This window comes from Asterias amurensis, chromosome 6, assembly GCF_032118995.1.
Source record: "Asterias amurensis chromosome 6, ASM3211899v1".
Lineage (NCBI taxonomy): Eukaryota > Metazoa > Echinodermata > Asteroidea > Forcipulatida > Asteriidae > Asterias > Asterias amurensis.
The window spans coordinates 8,056,836-8,062,835 of record NC_092653.1 but is presented as its reverse complement, the minus strand read 5'-3'; the positions used below and the strand labels follow the sequence as shown (position 1 = coordinate 8,062,835).

Genomic DNA, 6,000 nt, shown 5'->3' with positions numbered 1-6,000 from the left:
AGGGTTGAACCTGGAAATTCAGCTGGCTAGACTCGACGCAGTTCTCCTTCAGACGGATACATTGTTCAAAAAGCGTTGGTACATCCCTATGACACTTGAATGATTGAACTTGTAGTACATAGTGGAGAGTCATCTAGCTTGCATTAAACATACTTCTTCAGCTGATGGCATTCGATCCAAAAAGCGTTGGAAAGCCTCAAGATTGAATGAACGTCATCTTCAAGGTAATCGTCTCAAACTGCAGTAGAAGTGAAGAAGAAAAAAAGATGAGTTATGATGATCTCTTTTACACAAGTATCAGTTGTTTTGAGGAATAGTCAAGTCTGAATGCTAGCAATGTGCAAGAAAATTCTCCTCCGACTCCAATCAGTTCTTCAACTCATTCATCATGCACCCAAACATTTTTTTCCCATTCAGGTTTTTTTTCCCATTATTGTTTTAAAAACTTTTTCTAGAAAACTTGACCTCCTTTTAAAGAAATTTCCCCAGTTGGTTGTAGGGTGTGTTTATTGCAAACTATAGAATGAGAATGAGTGTATGCTCCCAACGTGACGATTTGAAGCCTCTAATGGTGCTTTTGAAATAGAGAACCAGTTTCCATAATCAGGGAGTAACCCAGTTTTCCAGAAATCTTTTTTTATTTTCAAGGAATTTACAACAGAATCAGGGACACTGGGTAGCTCTGTCTAAGGTTCGAACTGAAACTAACTCCTTTGCCAAAATTGTGGAGTAAACCTCTTAAAAAAAAAGGTTTAAGAATCTTCTTTTTCAAACCTACCAAGTAGTCTGTTGTCGACTCTTTGCACCTGTCCAAAAAGTGATGGTTACCCTCAACATCTCTGCGTGACTTGAACAGTTGAACTTGTAGCAGTGAGTCGTCTGATTTGACACAGTCCTTCCTCAGCGGTGGCACACAGCCCAAAAAGCGGTAACTAGCCTCAGGATTGGGTGTATCTCATCTTCAAGGTCATCATCTCAATCTGTGGTAGAAAATTTGCACTTTTAAAATATTGATATATAAAATTAAAAAAATTAATAAAAGTATCAGTTGCTCCAAGTAGTCAAGTAGTGTTGGTATCATGTGCAAGAAAATTTTCATTCAGCTCCAATCAGTTCTTCATCTCATTAAACGTGAACATACAGCATTTTGTAAGTTTTGTTTTCTGTGTGTCTGTGTTTTAAAAAAAAATTCTGAAATAGCTTTAGCTTATATTTTTACCCAGTTTTCCACCAGTTGGTTTTTAGGTGTATTTATTAATTCAAACTAAATGATGGGAATACATTGTTTCTTTCAAAATATACAATTTGAAACACCATTTTCAAAGATCAATTTTGATTAACTAGCGCTTTTTTTATACAAGTATCCGATAAGTCTGAATGCTGGCAATGTGCAAGAAAATTCTCCCCCAGCTACAATTAGTTCTTCAAGTCATTGATCATGCACCAACAACATAACACACCATGACAGATATTGTATTTCTGTTGTGTATTTAAAAATAGTTTTCTGAAAAAGCTCATTTTAACGAAGTTGTCCACCAGTTTGGTTGTATGGTGTGCTTATTTCAAATTAAAGGGTGAGAATGAAGGTATTGTTTCAAATTGATGATTCAAAACTTTCAATTGTGCCTGTTCTGAAGTTTAACTCCTTTGCCAAATTTTGAAGATGGAACCTCTCTTCGGAAAAAAATGTTTTAGAATAAATTATTGAAACTTACCAAGTGTTGTTCAATCTTTGCACCTGTCCAAAAAGGCATTGGTTAGCCTCACATCTCTGCGTCACTTAAACAGTTGAACTTATAGCGGAGAATCATCTAGACAGTTCTTCAGCTGGTGGTATAGAGTCCAAACAGCCTCAAGATTACATATGTCATCTCCAAGTTCATCATTTCAATCTGTAGTGGAAAAGTACACATTATTTTCAAAGATTATTTTGATGATGTATTTTTTTTATACAAGTATCAGTTGTTGAGTAAGTCAAGTCTGAATGCGGGAATGTGCAAGGAAGTTGTCCTCCAGCTCCAATAAGCTCCTGATCATTGATCATGCACCCACAACGTGAGAAAACATCTCAGATTTTGTTTTTCTGTTGTTGTTTTTTAAAGAAAAACAAATCTTAAAAGGACTTTACCTCCTTCCTTTAAATGAAGTTTTTGCACCAGTCGGTTGCATGGCGTGTTTATTGCCAACTTCAAAGATAAATATGTTAAGACTCAATCCTTTGCAAAATTTTGTGACTTTCTCATTAGAACTTTTTATTTTTTATGTACGATTAATTTGACCACGTATACTTTGTTGACCCTTTGCACCTGACCAAAAATAGTTGGTTAGCCTTACCTTACTTAAATGCAGTTGTACTTGTAGCGAAGAGTCATCTGATTAGACTTGACACAGTTCTTCTTCAGCTATAGTGCAACAAGCGATGGATGCATGTCACCTCCAAGGTCATCATCCCAAATCTGCAGGGGAAAATAAACAAATATTAAATTTCATAAATGAATTTATTAAATCTTAGGGTGTCGTGGCCAAGTGGATCGAGCATTGAACTAGAGCTTTTGTGTTCTGTTCAGCAGAGTGTGGGTTCGAAGTTGTGACACTTGTGTCCCTGACCAAGACACTTTAACTAGATGCTTCTCTCCACCGAGGGGTAAATGGGTACCTGTGAGGGCAGAGATGGTTCTTGTAATTGATTATCCTCCAACAATACTTCATATAGGTCCAGTTGTAGTCAAAACTTAACTGACTGCTCATAAAGGGAGGGACAAATAACATTAATTTTGACAGCTGGTTACAACTTCGGAGAGATGCCAAAGTTCTCAATCATCATGTATTTTCTTGAATGAGTTGTTGATCAAATTAATAGACCTAACTAGTATCGCGTTGCTGGTGGAGAAATTATCTGTAATTTCTTCACCAGTAACTCGATACATTACCAGATTTTGTGCGATGACCCCAGTCGTTGCTTGTACAGGCATCACCTCAGCTAAAGCTCCAAGATTTCAGCACATCACAAGAAGAAAAGTTGATCAGCTTTCTGGAAGAAAAATATTTAGATGGTTTAGCATTTGGTGATCACACCAATGGGAGACTTTTAGATGATCTTTTTTCACAGTTCTCGTCAGTAGTGCGCATGCTCAGACTTTTGGGCGCAATGCTGAGCATTTGCGCCAGCGTCTCAAAAGTCTCCCATTAGCTAAAGTTCAGGTTTCACCACATACTTTACCTGACAGAATCCCAATACTTTACCAAACCAATGTCATCTACGGTGTCCAACAGCTGCCATCTGGGCGACATTTGCCACAACATCAATTTAGCAATAACAGGTAACAGACTGTGAACGAATGAAAAAAAACCAAAGTTAGCATGTTGATAGAATCATTAAGCTCGGTTCATACTTCCTGTGAACGCGAATGCGATGCGAATTATTCGTTGCTAACTTGTGATGTCAACATTCGTATCGCATTCACATACGCAGGAAGTATGAACCGGGCTTCATTAATCGCTGTGGAAAAGAACGGTTAGTTTCCATAACGACCCAAATACTTCACCTCTTATACTTAACCATTGCTGCAAACACCAGACCTCACTTGCTTCCAGTCACTCGTCAGGGACATCTACTCAGGTTGTGGCTTTACTGGTGACTGGGTAGCTGTTAGTTTTGCTTCAAGATTTAGTATCTTAGAATCAAGACTAAGAACTACACCAGTCACACTTTATACTTTACCTAAAGCCAGTAAGTCTGTTGTTAGAGAGCGTTAGTCTTATTTCTAGGCCTACCCTAATCTATACCTGTACTATCTAACCATTCATACAAACCACCATACAAACCTAGGCATCACTGGCATCTTTCTCCAATGGTTGAACTGCTCTTTAAATCCCCTCCCTTCTTTTCTCTCGTCTTCTTCAGTTTTTTCTCCAGATCCGATTTTTTTTTGGGCAGCGCTCGCAAATAAGTATTTTTTGAAAGTTATTTTCAATGAGCCCTATAATCTTTAGCGTAAAAGATTTTTATTTTATGACTACAGCTAAAATAAATTTGTTTATTGCTTTTAGAAGGTCCCCTCCCCTTGTTCTTTTATTTGAGTTTTACTCTAAATGAGCAAGGGTTACAGTATGTTGTTTTTTATTTATCTCGGACTTCATTAATTGAAAATGTCCCCATTCAGAATTGATGTAATGCTGATATTAGGAATTATGTAAATATCAATTTAGCAAATCTAAATTATCTATTTAAAAAAACTCCTAAATCAAACATTAATCATCAAAATGAATGGAGACTGGACTAAAATATTTAATGGCATGATTTCTTTATACATGGGTTTGTGCCCACAATTTAATTAAATATTTTAATATTATTTTTTGCTTTACATTGTAAAAAAACTTGTGTTTTTTTAGAAGATTTATCTAAAATGTTTATGAACACAGTTTTGGTTTTATTTTGTGTTTTTCTTTCTAAATGTTACACTATAATTTGAAATGTAAAATCATGACAATTGTAAATAAACATGACAACTGACGACTTGAAGTATCAACCCAACCATAAATTTCCAGTAAGACTAGTCTACTAACTAAAAAGCATCATTGGCTTCGACCAATATGCACATCAAGAAATGCCAAGAAACTCTAAGGTCACCTTGAAAGATCTACAAGCAAGGACAACATCAACAAGATCGCAGAGCATCGCATAGAGGGGAAGGGGTGGTACGAGGGGTGGGACTCTGCAAGAGAACGGGTTAGATCTTCTCTTACTCTTTGCAGTCTTCGTCTTGTCTTGGTCTTGATTTCGGTCAACTTGCATTATCCGACCTCCACTATTGTGCTTTACCGATAATCGGACTTTTGTTTCTTTTTTTATTTAGAAAGGTCAGTGATTTGGCTAGTTGAATTTAGAATTTGTAATCAGATAAGTATGTACATTTAATTATCTTTAAATTATATATTCATCTTGAGCAAACATATACAAATGTGTTGTCTATTATAAGTAGGATTTGAAATTTTGCGTGGGGGAAATACAATATGGAAAGGTTTGCGGTAACACCACTAATCTCTAAATGAGTTGGGGTGGTTCTGAAAAGAACCGGTGTGGTTCTGAAAAGAACCGTTGGTCAGTATATGATCATTTTCTAGAGACATGTGCAATACAGTAAAAGTACAAAATAAAGGATTTGTTCTCATTTTTAAACAGTACATGGTGTCTCCATAAAAGTGACTAGATTGCTTTTGCTGCCAATTAAGATATTTAAAAAATAAGTTTAGAGGGAAAAAGTCCAAAATGTAGTAACGGGGTGTATCGCAAAAATGAACTTAAAACCAGTGGAGGTCGGATTGCACAGCTGTTTTTACCTTGGTCCTTTGGTGATCTCCAATGTACGTCCACAAACCACAAATCCATAGATCTTCAACTCCCATACCACATCCATAGATCTTCAACAGCCATCTGGTTAAATAAGGAATAAATTAAAAATATAATAAAACAAGTTCAAACACTTAACAAAAAGGTGAATCGCAAAAGTTGACTTAAAGGCACTATACACTGTTTTGTATTTTTAATTTATTTACGCACATTTATTGCTGTCCAACATTTACACATTTTAACAAAAATGTTCAATTATATTCAAATTAAGAGTAGTTTACAGTTATACATAGTTACTAGGGTATGAAAAAAATGAAAGTTTACAATCATTTAGATAGTTATATATATTAAAAAGCTTAAAGTAGGACAACAATTAGGTTTAGGTGAAGTAGAGGCTTTTGTGCCTTAACCTATTGACAGACAAACAACAAAAAATTCTACACAGAAGACAGAAAACGTATACACAGGACAGACTAGACAAATAGAATACACAACAGAGGCTAGTGTAAGATGGTTTTGTTGTCAAAGACCAGAAATTTTCACATGGTGTATCCCAACATATACAGAAAATAACAGGCTGTGAAAATTTTGACTCAATTAGTGTTGGTCATCAAAGCTGCAAGAGAATAATGAAGGAAAAAGACCCTTAC

At 35.8% G+C, this 6,000-nt stretch overlaps 1 long non-coding RNA gene across 1 annotated transcript; it reads right to left on the bottom strand.

The window, feature by feature from the left end:
- Positions 1 to 1,721: 1,721 nt before the first annotated feature.
- Positions 1,722 to 5,108, bottom strand: LOC139938847 (uncharacterized). Its single transcript, XR_011786215.1, has 3 exons — positions 2,931 to 5,108; positions 2,335 to 2,456; positions 1,722 to 1,892 (listed from the first exon to the last, which is right to left on the bottom strand). It is a non-coding gene; the product is annotated as an uncharacterized lncRNA (long non-coding RNA).
- Positions 5,109 to 6,000: the final 892 nt, after the last annotated feature.